Consider the following 20,753-nt stretch of genomic DNA (forward strand, 5'->3'; position numbering starts at 1 on the left):
AGCCATGCTTGCGTCCATGTCTGCGATAAAAGAAATCAACACGGCTCAGAGGTGGAATAAGAGAAAAAAAATGAATGAAATGATGAATCGATACCGACAGGATCAAGAGGGCTCAGGCCGACGTTGAACAAAAGTTGTTCCCTCAGAAGGTCGGGGAGGAGGGGGGCCTGACAGGCCTCGAGTTTTTTGGAGGCCTCGAGGTCGTCTCTTTCCAAGGTAGGAGCCCAGCGGACGGAATTCCTCAGGGAGCCCCACGAGGGTAGTCCTAGCTCCAAGGTCGGGCATCGGACATAGAGGAACTTCTCCTTCCAGTTATGGACAGAAGAGGGGGGCTTTTCAGCAACCCCTTCTTACCGAACTGGGGGAGAAGTACCACCAATCCTTTGCCGAGGGATGGCGCTTGAAGGTGTAGAAGTTCCTAAGCAAAGAAAGAGTCGGCCGAACTTCGACTAAACTACAAAAAGAAAGAAACCCTATCAAAAACCTAAAGGAGTTCGACACGACGGAAACTAGAAAAATATTCAGAAAACGGAAGAGAACAACGACAAAGGATGGCAGCGAAAGCCGAAGTCCGACACGGAAGGCCTTCTGGTACAGACAGAAGCGGCCGGGAGGAGGGGCGCTAGCCCGATCAGATGGCTCGGGAAGCTCCAGCTCGTACTCCGGAGGAACCCCATACTGAATCCTTATCAGTGAGAGTTCATCCGAAGTCAAAGAGTCGGGGATGGTGTCCGGCGCAAAGGCCAGACAGGATTCGATTCTGGCTACAGGTTCGGCCGCGATACCAGGACTTTGGGGAACTGGAGCCGACGAACTCCTAGAACTACTAGAAGAGGAGATATCGGAAGATATTTTGGATCGAACGAAAGCTATAAAATCCCGAAAAAATCAGAAAAATAGCGAACAGGCCCTTAAGGAAGCTAAACGAACAGGGCATGAAAAAAAAAAAAAAAATAGAAAAACAGCGAGAAGTTCCAGGACTAACCTAGGTTGGCCTGGGGAGTGCGGGAAGGCGGCAAGGACGATGGGAGATCCGGAGGATACCTAAGGCCGAGAAGGATGCTAAAGGAGGCTGGAGCTCTCGGGGAAGAAGAAGGGACCGAAGGACTCTCTCAGACAGGGTGAAACCCCTAAGGAGGAAGACGTGTTTAAATAGGCAACAGGACCTGGAGCGGTTATGATCGTGGATCTCCTCTGATCGGCCTGTACCTGCCGCGTGTCCCACTCACTTTGACAGGCTGTTGAAAACGGCTGGCAGCTGACAAAATAATTATTGCGTTGTACCTAGAGCCACGCCCCAGCGAAAATCCCAAAAAGAAGAAACCTTTTCCGAAAAGGCTCCAGTACCAGCGTGCCGAGCGTCAAAATATCTGACGACCGCTGAGTACGGAAATCGAGTAGAGCAGCTTTGGCCGTGAGAAATTCTCTATACTTCATTCGAAACCCGAACTCGAAAGTAGGAGGATCGGTGTTGGGTATAAAGTACCCCCCGGCCGAGGTTTACAGAGGACTGATCCTTCGGGGCTCTTCCGGCACCCGACCTTGTACGTGATGCCTCTCCGAGCTCCCTCGGCCATCCGGACTGCTTCGACGATGGGCCTCTGCGTTCACCCATCGGGCCGCCCCAAAGGCCCTCTGAGCCTCGCTGTTAGCCATCCTTCTACAGCAATCGACTACCTCCGAACTTCTTTCGGGCTTCGTCAGCATCCAAGCTTCCCCGACAACAAGATTTCTACAGTAACCAGGCTCCTTCCACGTTTCTACGGCGGTCGACCGCCTTCAGGATTCCAGTCGAGCTCCTGCGATAGCTAAACTTCTACCACGAGTGGCCTACTCCGAACTTCCACTACGAGTGGTCTGCCCCGAACTCCTGCTGCGAGCAGTCTACTCCGAACCCTTACAGCGGACGGCCTACCTCGGATCCCTACTGTAAGCAAATCCCATCCGAGCCTCTGCTGTAAACATATTCCTTCCGAACTTTCATTACAGGTAGACTTCAGCCGAGCTTCTTCGTAGTCGGATCCCGCGACAACCGATCTTCGACCGAGCTTCTACAATGGGACAGGACTCATCGGCCAGGTCACTACTCCGAGCTCCCACGACAACTGACCTTCGACCGAGCTTCTACAATAAGCGGTCTCCTTTCAGCCTTCTACAAGAACCAGACTTTGACCGAACTTCCATAGCGATTGGATATTGGATGAGCTTCTACGACGATCGGGCTCCAGCAGCTGGATTCCTACAACGATCAATCGCCTCCGATGTCTGCCGAACCTCCCCAACGCCATCCGAAGTCCATCACCGGCCGACCCTCCACCAGATCCTTCATAAAACCGAATCCCAGACGGACTTCTCTAGCAATCGGATTCCTATCGGGCTTCGCCAACGAAAAGTCTCTATTCGAGCTTCTACAGCAGGTGACTCCCACCTGTAGTATCAGCGCCTAAGCTATCCGACAACAGTAGACTCGTCAGCAGCTTCGGAGACATCCGAGCTTCTCCCAGACCAACAATAGAGAGCCATTCCGCTCCATCAGATGTCCCAACCGAGCTCCAGCTGACGGATCTGAGCTCTCTGACAAGTCACGACAAGAACCGCCCTCCTACTCCACTCCCTGCAATGGATTCCATGCAGCTCCACCACTCTGACGAGTCGCGACAAGAGCCGCCCTCCTGCTCCACTCCCTGCAACGGATTTCATGCAGCTCCACCACTCTCTGGCAAGTCCCGACAACGGACACCACTCCACTCTCCGCAACAAGCTCCATGTGGTCCTAAACGACCCCTGACGCCACTACTTTCCGTAACAAACTCCACGCAGCTCTGAGCGGTCCACTACCAGACGGTTACAGACGTCGCAGTCGGTCAGTTACACCCTCCGTCTATAAATAAGGAACCCTCAGACACGTTCTTCTCTAAGCTGGTAACCCTATCTCGAAACTCTGCCAAAATTTTCGCTCGAACACTCCATTTCTGTTGAAGCAAAGTACTGACTTGAGCGTCGGAGGGTCTTGCCGGAGCACCCCCAACTCCGATTTAGACTTTCTTTGCAGGTCCCGACGGCGGCCGCGGTCATTCCAGCTCCAGCTTCTCCGACTTCGGTGGAATTCTGCACCAACACTCTTATATATTCTATTGTTGTTTATCTCCTAAATTTCTAATTTCCAAATTTCTAAGCATTGCTAGCTAACCATACATTTTCCAAAGTATGTGTATGACACAATTTTAATTTGGGAAAAACACATGTTTTAGTGAACTTAAAATATAATGTTCTAACATTTTTTTTATTTAAGCCTGCAAGTTTTCTCGAAACAAAAGTGAAGATGAACCTTACGCAGCAATCATACATAATATAATTCTAGACTCGCACAAAATGTGCTCCAAATCTTGCAGGTATGTGCCCCTTTCTAAAGGTATAAGTAACATTGTATCCAGCGTCAGCAAGACAAGATGAAAATGTCCATACAAAAAGTTCACCAAACAGCTCTTCCAAAATTTTCATTTTTTTTAAAAAAAAAGAAAGAAAATAAGGGAATGGAAGTATGATGCTAAATTCTTTTCATAACCAACACATCATTGCACTCATTGAAGAAATGTCTCAACTTAGATTATATTAAGTCAAGGCAGCATTTTTAACCACTGGATGTTAATATTGCTAAATAAAAACTAGAGGATGCAGTTAAAAGAAATTTCAGTGACATCTTAGTTGCTATCTTCAAAAGCAAGTAAGATGGGTTTACAACGTTTAAACAAGGGAGTAAAATGCCTACCACATTAGTACATCTTATGCCGAAGCTATGAAGCACTAACACAACAAGAAGGGAAATCTCTGCATGCTTAAATTTCAGGAAAATTGAAGTGTTTTACATTTTAAAACTAACCAAAAGCTACGGATCTCACCAGACAACATGAAAACCCCCACTGACTAACCCACGTTTAAATGAAATCCTCATTAATGGTCAAGAAATTGGTGCCTGTTACGGTCAAAACGCCTGACACCGGCGAAGAGCACCTGCAAAAGAAATTCACATTGACCGGAGTTGTATCCGGCGGGGATCCTCCGATGCTTAAGTCAATAGGAAGTGGTCGAACCGGAAGTTAAATATAGAGTATGGCAGAGTATCAGTCCAGAAGTGTCTTACCGTCTCCGTTCCTTTACCTCCCTTTTATAGATGAATTGTTGGTAACTGCCTGTAACGATTAGGCACGTGGGGTCCTGCTTATTCCAGCTTTATGTGATCGTGGGGGTGGGTAGTTATGCCCATTGATAATCATGGTATATTGTCGTTACATGCTTTCTGCGCTAGCCGTTTATGATATATCGACTGTGTGACGGTAATCTTAGTGCGCCGACTGTATGTCAGTGTCTTTGATATGCCGATCGGCTATTAATCGATAGCTCTGATATTCCGACTGATGATTAGCCATGTGGTCGATCGAGTCATTACGGTCACTTGAGAAGTTGATCGAGGTAAGCCGACAGTTAGTCGGCTTACCGATTGATAGTCGGCTATCTGTGTCTATGGCGCCCACAGGACATCGGACGTCAAGACTCGCAGAAACTATAGTTGAACTGGAGCTCATTCTACAATCTGACTGTAATTGTCCATCGTCAACTGCCGACACAGAGTCGGGATGACCAACTGCGAATCGAAGGAGCTGAACTGGGGAGAGCAGGTTCAGTTGTTCCAACAGTTGCCCCCCACTCCCAAGTCCAAGATGGTCTGCACGTGGTTCGACATGTGGCCTAACACGTTAGACGATGGGAGTCATCATGTATCATCTCGAGCTCCGATTCTGCGATCGATTCGACTGCAGGCATTAATGATTCCCTTGAGAAATCGAAAAGTCTCTAGCTGTTTTGTTGTTTCGATAATCGTATGATTATCATTGGGGCATCGATTCGAGGGTACAGCTATTAATGTTGCAGTCGGTTTGGCGACCGGACGATCCGATCAATTTGATTTTGACTAGTTGACTGCCGTCACGCATCTAATTTTTATTGGCTCCCAACTGTTCATGCAGATAGTGATGATGTGGCACAATCAAGCAGTAGGTGCATTGAAAGGTCTGACTGATGGTCAGTCCAGATGTCGCCATACGTCAAAATCTAGGATAGTCTCGATTTGAATGAATTTATCCCGACCGTTGATGGGTTCTATATATATAGTCACTTTTTTCCCTCTTTTGGATCTTCTGTTGCAACCTCTAAGAGTCCAAGTGCTATCTTGTGGCTGCAGAGAGCTCCAAGGATTTTGATCTAGGGACTCATCTTCTTCTTCTTCCTCATCCCCGTGGTCTTCAAGGTCTCAAAGTCTCTATTTAACTCTCAGGTTTGGTCTTCTTTACCCCTTCCACCTTCCTGCTTCTTATTTCATTTTCTCTTCCGCCATTATTGATGGCAAGTAGCTGTAGGAAGGGTAAGGGGAAGGTTAGGGAGGATGAGCCCATAGATAGTATCTTTAGTCCGTCCCGGGGTAGTCGACCAGCTGGTTCGGTTGGCGATTCTCTTTCGGAGCCGACAATAAAGGTTTCCTCTCTAACCGACTCCGCAGTTATCCATCTCCGGGAGCAGTATCGCATCCCGGAGCAATTTCAATTGTTCGCGCCCAGTTCGGATGGTCGGGTGATTTCTCCTCCGAATCAAGTTGCTTTCTATGTTGAAAACCTTTGGTTGGCCTCTAATTCCCAATTTCGAAGTTCATTCGAAACGTCCTGGATTGTTACCGACTTTGCCCAACCCAGCTTGCACCGAATTCCATTCGGTTCCTTATTACTTTCGCCTTGTTGTGCCATATGGTCCCGACTAATCCTCAGATTTCACTTTTTCGACCCTTCTTTGTCTGTCACCCCCACCCTAAGGCCGAGGGTTGATGGTTCTTTTCTCCGAGGAAGGGTCTGTCTTTCATCACCAGCCTTCCTTCTTCCATTCATGATTGAAAGACTCAATTTTTCTTCGTTTCTTCTTCCTTGCCCTGGGATTTTCCTTCCATCTGGGGGAATCCGATAACAAGCCCGAATGAAAACAATCGAGTCGACGCCGCCAACAGAGAGGACTTCTTCCGTTTGAAGGACATGAAAGTCCCTCCATAGAAGGAACTGTTGACGGAGCAAGCTCTTTACAATGCCGAACTTGGTTCAACATCCATCATAGGTATAGCATAACATAGCCCTTTCTTTTTTTCTTTTGTTGTCTGACTTTAAATTTGTGACGAAGTTATTGTCCCTCATTTGCAACTATGAGGTGACCATTGGTAGAGGAGATCTGATGGTTTGCCATCAAGAAAAGGCTTGCCATCGGTGCAGGTTCGTCTCGAGCATCGAAAAGAAGTCAAGCCGACAATCAGCCGATGATGGCAAGTCAAACCAACATTCTGTCGATAGTTGTCTGGGGGGAAAGCGCCGAACCAGTCATCGCTTTATCAGCCCCAACGATGCTCCCACCACCAAAAATCCCTATATCAGTTGAGCAGCCGGATGGTGACAAGGTTACAATCGTTGAACCACCACCACCTAGAGCAACCTCGATGGAGTCTCGAGCAACTTCTATGCCCGAACCAGAACCGACCAATATGGGGCCGACACTATCTCGGGCGCCCTTTATGCCTGAATGGATGGCAGCTCCAATCGATCAGCTTTCCATTAAGGAGCGAGGGAAAGCACCGACGACCTCGACCGACTATGGGGCTTTGACGGGTTTCACGGAGCTCTTCGACATACGAATTCCCGTCGTGAGTCGGCCTTGGAGAACCCAAGGTTGGCTAAACGACTTGTACAGGCTGCACTTCTTCCGACCGACAAGGAGAACAGGAAGAGTCGGATGACAGCCAAGATGTTTTCATCTTTCTATCCGATGATCCTCAATATAAGTCGGTACTTTATTTTCCAATTTCTTTCCTCTATCTGCTTTTCTAACTTGTTTTCTTCTTCTTTTCAGTTGACGCATGACATATCGGTACTAGAAAGAGGATATCAATCAATCGCCGACATTCATCGGGTCTGGACCGAAAAAATTTCGGCCGTGAATGCTAAGAAAGCTGCTGCTGTTAAACACCTCCAAGCGACTACAGAACGGGAGGAGAAATTGATCGACTTAGCAGTCCGTCGCATCCCAAGAAGCCCGGATCCAGAAGAAGTATGCAATCAATAAAGTCCGAAGGGAACGTGACAACTTCTTCAAGAAGCTTAAGGAAGAGCGGGAGAAGCATCGAGCCACCGAAGCAAGGTTGGCGCTAGCCGATGCAGAGTCCGCTTCTACTAAAGAGGAAGCAAAGTCAGCCAAGGAGGCTCTCGATCGGGCTATTGAAGATTACAAGAAGTCGGAAAACTTCAAGAATGAGATCCTCGAGGGCAGCAATGTGGCTTATTGGATCGGGTATAAGGACGACAAAGATGTCATCGAGAAACTTTACCCAGATCTTGACCTGAGCAGCATCTCCGTCCTAGCTCCCGAAGATGAGGCGGCAGAAGCGGAGCCGACCGATGAAGCTGTGGCTCTGATGGAAGAATTTGTACCAATGCCAACTGAAGCAGGATCGATCGCTATTGAGGGCCAAGAAGCCGAAGCTACAGTGGCGACTGATGTAGCAATTGAGGAGACCGATTGGTACTCGATGTTGATATCATAGATCTTTTCATTATCGAACGATAGTCTGATTTTCCTTTTTGTAACTGGACCTTGATCCAATTTGTACTCCTTTGTTAATGAATGAAAGAAAGAAAAATTTTTTTCCTAAGTGTTGAATTTCTTTGGATGCAATCTCTCTGTATGTATTGTTTGCTGTGGATGATCATTGCCAATGTAGTTGAATATCAGTCAGATAATCGAAAATATATCGATATGCCAACTAACAGTCGGACAGTCATAGAATTTGCCTGTTATCGGCCAACTAAGCTTTTTGACATAAATTCTTCCATGTTTTGATATATGGGGACAAGCCAAATATCCTTCGACCAACTAGAATCGAGTCGATATGTTTTTCGCTCAACCGTGGTTCAATCGACATAATGTTCCGCTCAGCCGTAGCTGAGTCAGCACAGTCTTTCGTTCGATCTTAGTCAAATCGACATAGAGTTCCACTCAACCTTAGTCGAGTCGGCATATCATTCCGCTCAACCGTGGTTGAGTCAGCATATAATTCCGCTCAACCGCAGTTGAGTCAGCATATGTAGTTGTCTGACCTATGTCGGTATGTAGATTCATTCGATCGAAGTTGGGTCGGCATGCACATTAAATGATGAGTTGTCGGTCAAACACCACTTTTGTAAAAAGTCGAATATTCAGAAAGAGTTGATCATATCATTTCGAAAGGTGTTGTACATGAAGGCAACTTTATCGATAGTACATTCTTAGATTGTCGGCATTCCACGTTCGGAGGACAGCCGTTCCATCAAGGGTCTCTAGTCGATATACATCTGGGTGAAGGGTCTCGGTCACCCTATAGGATCTTTCTCAATTTGGAGATAGTTTTTTCTGATCTAAAGGCTTTGAAACTTCCGCTTTTCTCAAGACCAAATCTCAGGACGGAAGACCTTCAGTTTGATCCTTGCATTGTAATATCGGGCTACTCTTTGTCGATATGCGGCCATTCGTATTTGAGCTTGCTGTTGAACCTCCGGGAGCAAGTCCAAGTCGGCTCTTCGACGGTCGGAGTTGCTTGGCTCTACAAACCATTCGACTCTCATTGATGGCAGTCTGATCTCCACTGGGATCACTGCTTCTATTCCATATGCAAGGTTAAACGAAGTTTCTCTCGTCGAAATGCGAGGAGTTATCCGATAGACCCAGAGAATCGAATATAATTTTTCCACCCACAAGCCTTTAGCTTCATTCAATCGAGTCTTGAGACTGTAAAATCATCCGATTTGTTATTTTCATCTCACCATTTGATTGTGGATGGCCGACAGAAGTGAGTTTATGCATGATATGAAATTCTACACAAAACTTTTTAAATTTTTGATTGTCGAACTGTCGGCCATTGTCAGTGTTGATTGTGTGGAGCAATCCAAATCGACATATGATGGACTTCTGGATGAAGCCCTCCATTTTTTCTTCAGTGATCTGCGCTAGGGGTTCGACTTCAATCCACTTGGGAAGTAATCCACCACTACAACTAGGAACTTCCTTTGACCGAACGCCACAGAAAAATGATCGAGTATGTTAATGCCCCATTGCGTGAAGGGCCACGGTGCAATGATCGATGTCACCTGACTGGCCAGCTGGTGCTAAATATTGGCATATTTTTGACATGCTTCGTATCTCTGAACAAGTTCAGCTGCATCTTTCTTAATAGTGGGCAAGTAATATCTCCGTCGTAGAACTTTATAAGCCAATGCCTTGCCCCCCAAGTGGTTCCCACAAATCTCTTCATGCATTTCTCGGAGAGCATAGTCGGCGTCAGTAGGTCTCAAGCACTTTAACAGTGGAAGGAAGAACGATCTCTTATAGAGTTGTCAATTCAATAAGATGTACAGTGAAGCCGCCCATCTTAGTCGTTTGGCTTTTGTGGAGTCCTCAGATAAAGTTCCGTCGGTCAAGTACTGGATGATCGAATCCATCCAGCTTGGTTCATCATTTATTTGCAGTACTTCGTCGACTCTATTAATACTTGGCTGTTCGAGATATTCGACAAATGTTCGATCAAGCAAATTAGAAGTTGTCGCTAGTCGAGAAAGTGCGTCGGCTCGTACATTCTCTGTTCTCAGAATGTGAGAGATCTCAAAGTACTTGAAAGTTTATTTAAGATCTTTCATCTTCTGAAGGTACTTCATCATAATCGAATCTCGGACTACAAATTTGCCTTTGATTTGTCCATTAATCAATTGTAAATCAGTAAAGACCTTCATGTTGTCTATGCCAAACTCCTTAGCAATCTTCAAGCCGGCCAACAGGACTTCAAACTCAGCTTGATTATTGGATGTCTTGAAGTCGAACTGAAGGGCATATTCAATCATTGTCCCTTCGAAATTGGTGAGGATAAGACCGGCTCCACTTTTTTGAGCGTTGGATGCACCATCAATATGTAGCATCCAGACAAACTTTGGCTCGGCTTCTGAGTTTTTTACTTTTTCCAACTTGTCGTCAGATTTATCGTTAGGTTTGTCATCGAATACAGTGCATTCGACGATAAAGCTGGCCAAAACTTGAGCCTTCATTGAGGGTCATGGACGATATTGTATATTGAACTCGCTGAGTTTAATCGCCCACTTTGCCATCCGACCAAAGGTGTCTGGTCGGTGTAGGATCATCTTTAATGGCTGGTCTGTTAGGATGATTATTGTATGTGCTTGAAAGTATGGTCAAAGGCGTTGAGTTGATACAATAAGAGCGTAGATCATTTTCTCCGTCTTTAAATATCTCGTTTCGACGTTATGGAGCAACTTTGCTGGTATAGTAGATTGGCCGTTGGATTTGGCTTTCATCCTCTCAGATAAAAATCGAGCTGACTGCTTCTACTGAAGTTGCCAAGTAAAGATACAAGGTTTCTCCCTCTTTCGATTTTCCAAATAGTGGGAGAGACGCCAAGTACTTCTTCAAGTCTTCGAAGGCCTATCGACATTCGTTGGACCATGAAAAGTCATTTGTTTGCCACAAGATCTTGAAGAAAGGTAAATATCTTTTGGCCGACTTCGAGATGAATCAGTTGAGTGCAGCAATCCTCCCATTTAGAGGATGGCTTTTATCTTTTCTGGGTTAGTCTCAATTCCTCGTTGTGACACAAGAAAATCAAGAAACTTTCCGATCGTTACTCCGAATGCATACTTCGTCGGATTTAGCTTTATCCGATGTCGTCGGAGCATGTCAAAAGCTTCCTTCAAATCCTGAACATGATCACGGATTTTGATGCTTTTCACCAGCATATCGTCGATGTAGACTTCCATGTTTCGTCCAATTTGTGACTTGAATACCTTGTTGACCAGCTTTTAGCAGGTTGCTCCAGTATTCTTCAAACTAAATGGCATTACTTTGTAGTAGTAAATATCCTTGTCGGTTGTGAAGGCTATATGCTCCTCATCTTCGAACGCCATTTGGATCTGATTATAGCCGGCAAAGACATCCATAAAGCTTAAGAGTCGGTGTCTCGATGTCACATCAACTAGTTGATCAATCTTTGATAGAGGAAAGCTGTCTTTCGAACACACTTCATTCATATTGGCATAGTCAATGCAGATCTTCCATTTTTCGTTGGCTTTCCTCACCATTACGACATTGGTGAGCCAATCGGGATAGTTGGCTTCTCTGATGAAGCCGACTGCAAGAAGCTTGTCGACTTCTTCGATGATCTTCTGTCTCTGGGGCAAAGGGTCTTTTTTCTGTCTTATCAATTTCACTTTTTGATCGATGTTTAATCGGTGAGTAATCGCTTCTGGAGGAACCCCTAGCATATCAGTTGCCGACCAAGTGAAGACATCGACGTTTGCTCTCAGCAAGTCTACCAGTTGCTTCCTCTCCGGATCAAGTAGTTGTGATCCAATTTAAAAAGTCTTGGTAAGATCGTCTTCTCTTAGTGGGATTGAAACCAACTGTTCAGCTGATTCGCCCCTTTCTTCATTATCCCTCTGATCTAATTTATTGACCGACAGAGGACCTTCAGGCTTGTTGCCTTCCCTAAAAATCATGAAACAGCATTAGACCAGTTGTTGATCCCCACGCATTTTTCCAACTCCACTTCTTGTTGGGAATCGGACAAGTAGATGGTAAGTTGACACCACTGCTCTCGACGTATTAAGTTCCGATCGTCCGAGTATGGCATTATAAGCTGAAGGGACTCGGACAACCATAAATGTCAAGAGAATAATGCTTTGTCGTGGGTCGGTTCTTGCAGTTAGAGAAAGGATAATTTTTTCTTCCACACTGACTGCGTCTCCGGTGAATCCGACTAAGGGTGTTGAGACTCTTCTGAGTCGGTCAATCGGTAGTCGCATTTGAGAGAAAGTCGAGTACAATAAGACATTAATCGAACTTCCATTATCTACTAAAATTTTTTTTACATCATAATTTACTATTATCACCGAAACGACGACAGCATCATCATGGAGGGTTTGTATTCTCCAAACATCATCATCCCAAAAAGAGATTAACATCATAAAGAGATCATTACATGGTAGCCTTCATGCAAGATGACCTGATAGGGGGCTTTCTGATAACACCATGCACCAGACCTAAGCTTGGATTGCACAGCTTGCTTTCGAATGCTTTTTCTGGGCCCGCTTCCTCAACTCGCGCCCAGCTGCATCTGAACTGAATTCTTTCTGGTTAAAGAATCTCTTTCTAGTTGCTCTGGAACAATTAGGAGATTTTCTGGAAGAAATAATACTCGTCGTATTTGATTTGGTATTGCTACCACACATGACTTTGAGAGTCATAATGATATTACTGAGGAACACCTTTATCAAAATATTTTTGCTTCTCATTTTGGGCAGTTAGCAATAATCTTTCTATGAAAATTTCTTTTGTAATTCCTTACATAAGGACTCAAAAAATATTATCTTGTCGCTTCTTTTTAGCCGACTCTTCTTTGGAAGTTGCCCTCAATCTCTAGGTCGCCCGAAAATCATATTGATGACTCCCGCCATTGATTGCTTGTCATTCGCTTCCTCAGATTGTGGCTGAGGTTGTCAGTCGGTAGGAGATTGAGTCAGACGGTCTCGTCAAAACTTTGCAAGATAGCTTCGTTGAATCAAGACTTCTATTTCATCTCTGAGTTGAATGCACTATTCGGTATCGTAATCGTGATCATGATGGAACCGACAATACTTTCTCTCGTCGTGGCTCCTCGATGGTGCCTTCATTGATAGGGGGTGACGAAAGTATTCCTCTCCCTCGATCTCCATCAAGATCTGCATACGAGCAGAGAAAAGAGTATAGAAGTCATATCTGTTGCCATAATTGTTCGATCTTGAACTCTGTTGGTGAGGTAAAGCTCCTTTATTAGTCGATGGCCAACTCAATTCGATCGGAGCTCTATTCTTTTGCTTCTTTTCTTCTGATCTTTTCCCTCTGTTTGATGCCGATCAGTAGTGCCTTCATCCGTGCGAATATACTTGTACGCACGCTCAAAAAATTCTACGTAGGTCCGAGGGAGAGTCTTATTCAAAAAATAAATAAATCTGGATCCCCTCAGACCCCTCTTTATGGCCGAGATGGTCATATTTTCATTGAGGTCCCGAACTTCAAGTGTGGCAGTGTTGAAATGTGCCACGAAGCTTCTCAAAGTCTCTCCTTCATTCTGCTTGATAAAGAAGAGACTGTCGGATGTTCGCTACATCCTTTTGCTGGTGCTGAAGTGGGCCACGAATGATTGTTCGAACTGCTCAAAGGAGTATATACTTTTCGACTTAAGTCCAGAATACCACGCTCGAGCAGCCTTCCGAATAGTGATCGAGAAGCCAAGATATTAAAGGATGTCGGTTGCCCCCTGAATTATCATGAGAGTCTTGTAGCTCTCTAGGTGATCAATCGGATTGGTGGAGCCATCATAAGGCTCTATCTACGACATCTTGAACCGAGTTGGGATCGGCTCATCCAAAATGCACCGAGAGAAAGATGGAGAAGTGTGGATGCCAAGGTTGTTGGAGGACCCTCGACCATCCAACTGAAGCTGATTGAGTCAGCGATCGATTTCTCTGAACTTGCGCTCATAATCATCAAGCCACCGTTGCTAGGAGAAGGCAAAAGTAGAATCCTCCAAAGAACTGAATGAAGGACTGGAGGGCATGCATGGCCTCTTCTCTTTCCTATCACTGTGGCGGTGAGAAGGGGAAGGAGACCGCCGATGGTGACGGGCGGCATGATGAGTGTCGGGAAGGAGATGGCTCGACATGATGGGAATGTCGAGTCGGTCATCATTCCGGAGATGGAGAAGAAGTTCGTCGAAGGGCGCGGCGATTGTGCCTGGATGGCACTGTACGCGCCGCTATCTCCTCCACCACCGATTGTTGCTGTTGCTGCTGTGTTTGTTGTTATTGGAGGCTATGCACTACTTCTGTCAGTACTTCCATTTGCTGCATTATTACAACGAGTTGTTGGGCATCCGTAGTGACAATCAGACGTGAAGAACTGGGCTATACCATTGGTGGTAAAGGCAAGAGATCTTCCAAACGGGAAGACTATCTAGCGGAGTCGGTGGAGTTATTCTGGACTCTTATTTTCGCCATAACAATTGAAATCCCTCCCCCTACCTGGCGCGCCAATCTGTTGCAGCCAATCTCCTAGAGCCCCTGATGCCGGCGAAGAGCACCTGCAAAAAAAGTCCACACTGATCCGAGTTGTGTCCGGTAGAGACCCTCCGATGCTTAAGTCAGTGGAGAGTGGTCGAACAAGAAGTTAAATATAGAGTGTGGCAGAGTATCAGCCCAGAAGTGTCTTACCGTCCCTATTCCTTTACCTCTCTTTTATAGATGAATTGTTGGTAACCGTCTGTAATGGTTAGGCACGTGGAGTCCCGCTTATTCCGATCTTATGTGATCGTGGGGGTGGATAATTATGCCCACTGATAATTATGGTATGTTACTATTACGCACTTTCTATAATGGCCGTTTATGATATATCGATTGTATGTCGGTAATCTTAGTGCACCGACTGTATGTCGGTGTCTTGGATATATCGATTGGCTATCGATCGGTAGCTCTGATATTCCGACTGACCATTAGCCATATGATTGATCGAGTCGTTACAGTCATCTGAGAAGTCGACCAGGATAAGTCGACAGTTAGTTGGCTTACTGATTGACAATCGGCTACCTGTGTCCATGACGCCGATAGAACGTCGGATGTCGAGACTCGCAGAAACTGTAGTTGAACTGGAGCTCATTCTGCAATTTGGCTATAATTATCCATCGTCAGCTGCCGACACAGAGTCGAGATGACCGACTGTGAATCAGGAGAGCTGAATCGGAGGGAGCAGGTTCAGTTGTTCCAACAGTGTCTTATCTCTTCAAGTTCTATTTTAAACACTATTGTACAATGCATCACTATACAAATTTGGTCTTTCCAAATTTATACTTCTTCACATTAGACTTCTTGACTGTGATACAATTCTCTCTCCATTATGGTGCAATTTTCGGTCTTTAGCCGCCATGACAATATCATCTTTGACAATTTTTTCTCCCCTTTTACCTCAGGATTTTCCTTGGAATGAGGTCCCAGCAAAAGCCAAATTTTTAAACGAAGACCAGCATATTTAACATCTTTATAGTAAAACCTCAGGGATGTTAAACCAGTTAGCAACTGGCTCTGTGATAACATATTAGTCAAGACATAATAATCAGAATGCGGTCTCAATTGGACCCATCGATTTCATAGCCTAGAAAAGAAAAGAAAAGAAGCAAAAAAAAACACACAATCTATTAATGGAACTTCATGATGAACAATTAATTGATCAAAAGTTGACCTTCTTGTTTTAGGTTAGTACTTAGATTTAGTGAACAGTTTTATAACCAAACTACTCTATTTAAAAAGATAAAAATCCAAATAAGTGAACAGAAATGGCTCCTTGCCTGGTGATTGCCATACTGCTCGCAAGAGGAAAAGGGCACGTAGGTGACAGTGCTCCCGGAATCCACAATCACTGCGAATTCCTGAGGCGGGGGCGCAATAAAAAGCCTGGTGGTGTAGTACTTCAAAGAAAAAGAACTGTGGGGAACAATTATCCACAAAGCAATCCAGGAAATAACATCCGCAAAGATAAAGAAAACCGGAAAGCGATCCCAGATCTAAAGCAGTGGTACCTGTTGGCAAGGAGATCGTCGTAGAGCCGCATCCGAGCGTTGGCGGTGGAGAGCTGGTGGCGGCGGAAGTGACCGACGTCGGCGGCGCGGTGGGTGGACTTGGGAGAAGAGAGGAAGAGAAGCAACAGCATTGACGGAGAGCCGCCAGCAGAGAGTTTGGGGGGAGGGGTTCGGGATATTCGGTGGGGCCGGCGCCGGCGGCGAGGAGAAGGAGGAGGAGGGCGAGGTAGGAGGCGTTCCGATTCCTCGCGAGAGCCATGGGGAAGCGCCGACGATTTACTGCCGCAGATGGGGGAGAAAGAGATTGGAGGGTGGTGTCGGGACACGGGGGGAGGTCTCGTGTCAGAGTCTCCTCTCGATAAGCCATGGGGATGGATTTGCCCTCCGAGGGTCGCATGTCGGGTTCGGGTTGTATCTTTCGCGAGAAAGAATGAGTGATCTCCTTTCGACTTTCCAGACGCAGACCGTTGGATCACCGCTAGCACACTCTCAAAGCACTCAAGATGAGGGCCGATAAAATACGATCCGATCATCAATCATATTCAAACCATCGTAAATAAATTTAAAATATAAATAAATTAATCTATTTAATTTATTTAATATTCAATCAAATTTAAATTTTAGATACGTAACTTGTTTAACTCATTTAATCAGTTTAATATTCAGTTTGAATTGAGTCAGATAACCTATTTAACTAATTTGATCTATTTAAAACTTATTTAATCTATTTCTGATCCATTTAATTCAATCTATTTAATATATTTAATTTTTTTCAAATCTATTTAATCGATTTAAAATCTATTTAATCTGTTTCTGATCCATTTAATTCGATTTATTAAATTCATTCAATTTATTTAATCCGTTTAACCTAATTTGATCTGTAAAGGGATTAAATGGGTCAGATCGGATTATCTATTTAATAAACAGGTTGGGTTTAGATTTAAATTTTTGATCCATTTAATAAATAGGTTGGGTTTGGATTGAGGATTTTCTGATCCGTTCCATATTGATCCGATCCGTATATGATCCGACCCGATCCAATTACCACCCCTACTCCAGACTCTTTTTATTTAGGGCTGGAACTGAGCTTGGGCCGGCCTGAAGCCCATCGGGTTGGGCTGACTTCGGGTCGAGCTTCGGACTCAGCCTAGAATAATTCAGACCGAGCTTGGACTTAAAATATAAGGCTTGTTTCTCTTTCGGATCGGGCTTGGGCATATCTTTGACCTGGCCCGAGCCCGATTTCCAGCCCGATCAAGAGCCTGAATATCCAGCCTGAGCCCAATTCTTACTTAAATTGATTTAGCCCGAATAATCCATCTAAGTTAGCCCAAATCCATCTGAGTTAGACCAAATAATTGTTTACCAATCACCATTGATGCCAACTTCCTCCATTCGTCTTCATTTTGGTCTCTCGACTTCTCCTCCCCCATCAAAGTCTCGAAGAGGCTGAAGAGCCTTAGCCAGTGGCCCTACCTAGTGCATGTCCATCCACCATCGCCATCTTCTATTTTTCCCATCACTGACAATGATTTTTTATCCTCCTCCATCGGGCATCGACCATCCCTGCCTTTAACTTTTGTCTTCCCCATCTGCCATCGCCAATGCAATGACACCAGTCCTCCATCTTCCCTCACTGGCCATCGTCGATGCTGGTCTTTCCGTCTTCAACCATCGTCATTCGTCATTTTAGGTATAGATCCTACTGAATTCCCCCTTCTCCGAATCACCGTTTTCGATATCGAGACTAGGGTCCTGAAGTTGTTTTGTCAGAGACTAGGTTCATTGTGCTGGGTTTCAACACCTTGTCGGAGCCAAGGTTGGACCTCCTCTAGATGTGGTGCTGCTGCTACGACCACCGATGTCGAGTAGGTCGACGCCAGACAACAGATCGAAGATGAGAATCTCCTTCTTGAGGAGGTCAGACTCCCAATCGAGGTCAAATCTTGGGAAGGGGCCCGGTTAGGAGGCCATGCTCGCGTAGGAGCTCGTGGATCAAATCACCACCGACAGCGACCGCCGCAAGGGGTGGACAGAGAGAAAGAGAGAGAGGAACCCAGAAGGAGAGAGAAATAGAGGGTGAAGGAGAGGGTTCGGCCCAAGTCTTAGGCTTGGGCTCGGCTTTGGGCCGGCCTGATTAGGTTCAGAATCGGGCTCAGGCTTGGGCTCAGGCCAGGCTTGGGCCTGAGGTTTTAAAAAAATTTTGGATTTCAGCATGGCCCAAAGCTGAAAAATTATTTCGGGCTGGGCTCGGATAGGAGTGTGGTCCGGCCCAACCCGGCCCGTTTTCAGCCCTACTTTTATTCATCAACATATAGACCACTGAATGATCCAACGGTGGAGTCGCACGAAGGAGGGTGAATCCTTCTTTCGCGCGAAAGGCACAACCCTTGTCCTCCAATGCCGACGAATCAACAATCTCAGTAGGATCCACTGGTACCAAGTGGACCGCAAATCCGGCTTAGGCTCCATGATACGTGTATAGCGGTTGGAAGAATGGCCAGCATAGAGACAGGCTAAGTCACCCATATTCACTCCATTTGCTGACCAGCGGGGACCAGCGGTCACGAAAGCCACGTTTTGAGGACATCGACCCTTTGTGACTTCTTGAGTCAAAGTTTGGGTGCATGGCATTATTGTCAGTAGGGTGGGCCAACATTCTAGCAGAAGGATCGGCTACGAATGTGGGCGCAGAAATTTCTTGGCATCTAACCTGATGCTCCACTTGTGATGCCTCAACGAGCTGTTGATTTTATGTTGATTTTTTTTTTTGTTTTTTTGTTTTTTTTTGGGTCTCAAAGAGTATAGCTATACAAAGAATTTCCCATAATGCTAATGTGCTTTGGTTGCTTAGCTTACATTATTTGTCTAGGAGAGTGTATGTAGCGCCTCTAATATCTTTATGGGCACTTCAGAGTAAAAGTATTAGTCCATGAGAGATGGGCATGCTTAATTTGTTGTTATTGTTGGGCAACGTGGATGTATTTGTCACCCCATGTCACACATTAAGCAATAAATGTGAAACAAATAAGCTATGAATCTTTGCTGTGCCTAATCATGAGAAGATACTGCAAACTTTTATTCTTCTTTGTATCCAATTACTTAGTTTGAGATCCATCGAGAACTCTCTCTCTCTCTCTCTCTCTCTCTCTCTCTCTCTCTCTCTCTCTCTCTCTCTCTTAGAGAAGGGGATAGAAAATCCATTAACTATAATTACCTTCGTCATGTTGTAGTTTTCTCCACCTCATGCAGAGGAGCTTGAACTACATTAAGAGCCTATTTGGATATCAGAAGATCATAGAAATCTAATAAAATTCTCCACTAAAACTTTCTTTTATAACAACATGTTTGGAACCGCATGGTAGAAAGAGATCAAGGCTCTTGAATTTGGCAAATGATTCTTACATTTCAAGGATAAGTATTCATTTCTCTAAGGTGATTTATCTTATCTCTGAACAGATTGGGATTTGGTACCTATCCAGCTAATTCAATCACCATCAAATATGTTGTTTCCGTGATGATTTCAAAAGCAACATCCCACCAAAAGGTCATATTAGACTGACGAGGTACTTGTCATATTTATATAAGGTCTAAGAAAACAAAAATATATAATGGTGTCAAAAGAATAGTCCTTTTCTTTTCGTTTCTTTTCTTTTGAAAGAAGGGAGGAGTGAACTCCACTCACATTATTAGTCAACGAAGCTACATTAGAGTAGTGCAGGTTTCAACTAGAGTTTGTAGTTTCAGGCTCAGTAGAGAAAAAAGAAAATAAAGGATCAAGCACTTTTACAAGATTATAGAGGGATGCTAGATCTTTACCCTTAGTGTCTCTAGAAATAGACAAGAGTCGAAACTTTTCTCATAGCCATTGATGGGGCAGCTAATTCTTCAAAAAAATTTCTTCTATTTCTTTCCTTTTAGCCCTAAGATATAGCTACTACGAGGGTGTGAAGGGCTAGGTGAAGATGATTTGAAGAACTCTGAAGAAGCCAATACCATAAAACTTTGATTGAATTAATACAAACTAATTTGGCATGTGAATCTCCTGAGTTTTCTCTAAATAAATGCAGTGAAAGGACAAAGTAATAGAATGTGGTCTGATGAATCTGGACTAACTTTGTATAGTGGATAGCAAAAAGATGCGGGCCTAGCTTTTTCAATTTGGAAGCTCTCCATTGTTCAGTTTGTTTTTGAGTGCCAGTTACATAAAATCTTACTATAAATTATAGGAACATCTTTTCAATTTTATCTTGATTTCACTTATATCTCTTATATTTTAAAAACTATCAAATTAGTTCTTTAGTTATCAAATTAATGTTTCAATGTAGCTTTGCCGTTCACTGACTACCAAACTGCGTTAGCTTGCCATTCCAATGAACAAAAATATCCCTCGCTTACATAAGAAGAGGATGAGGGGGAGAAATGGATAAGAAGGAAGGGAAAGAGGGGAGGCAAGAGGTTGCCGGTGAGAAAGAAGTGGAGATGGAGGGAGCTACTATGGAGGAGGAGGGTGGGATCGTGAAGATCGGCATGGAGAAGGATGGTACCATCGAAAGTCTCATGAGCAAGATTGGAGGAGGAGAAGGATGAGGAGGATAAGGTTGTGGAGGAAGGGGAGGGGTCACCAGTGAGGAAGAGATTGAGGTAGAGAGAGCCGCCATGGAATATGTTGCTCATATTTTTTATACTTCTCCAATCTATAAATCATGTTGTGTCTTTCCCATGGTTATACAAAATTTGTACATATTTATAGCATGGTATCTATTCTTGGCAATAGTTGATGATGCATTGGATCTAGACCTCATTAGACAAAAGTGAAATTGAAGAATGTTGGATTTTAGGGGCAGGAAAAAGCAATATGAGAGTAGAAAACCACACAAATGTGTGAGCAGGAAGTTTCAGATAACATTCCAATGGACATTGTTGAACTCTTGGCCAAAAATCAACATGAAAGAGGGCTAATAAATGCAAAGGCTGCTATAGTTAGTATACAAAATCTATTGGAGAGGACTGAAGTCATGGAGGT

At 44.6% G+C, this 20,753-nt stretch overlaps 1 pseudogene; it reads right to left on the reverse strand.

Annotated features, from left to right (window-relative positions):
- Positions 1-16,099, reverse strand: part of LOC105035581 (aspartic proteinase 36-like) — a 32,792-nt pseudogene extending 16,693 nt beyond the window's left edge.
- Positions 16,100-20,753: the final 4,654 nt, after the last annotated feature.

This window comes from Elaeis guineensis, chromosome 13 (genome assembly GCF_000442705.2).
Source record: "Elaeis guineensis isolate ETL-2024a chromosome 13, EG11, whole genome shotgun sequence".
Classification (NCBI taxonomy): Eukaryota; Viridiplantae; Streptophyta; class Magnoliopsida; order Arecales; family Arecaceae; genus Elaeis; species Elaeis guineensis.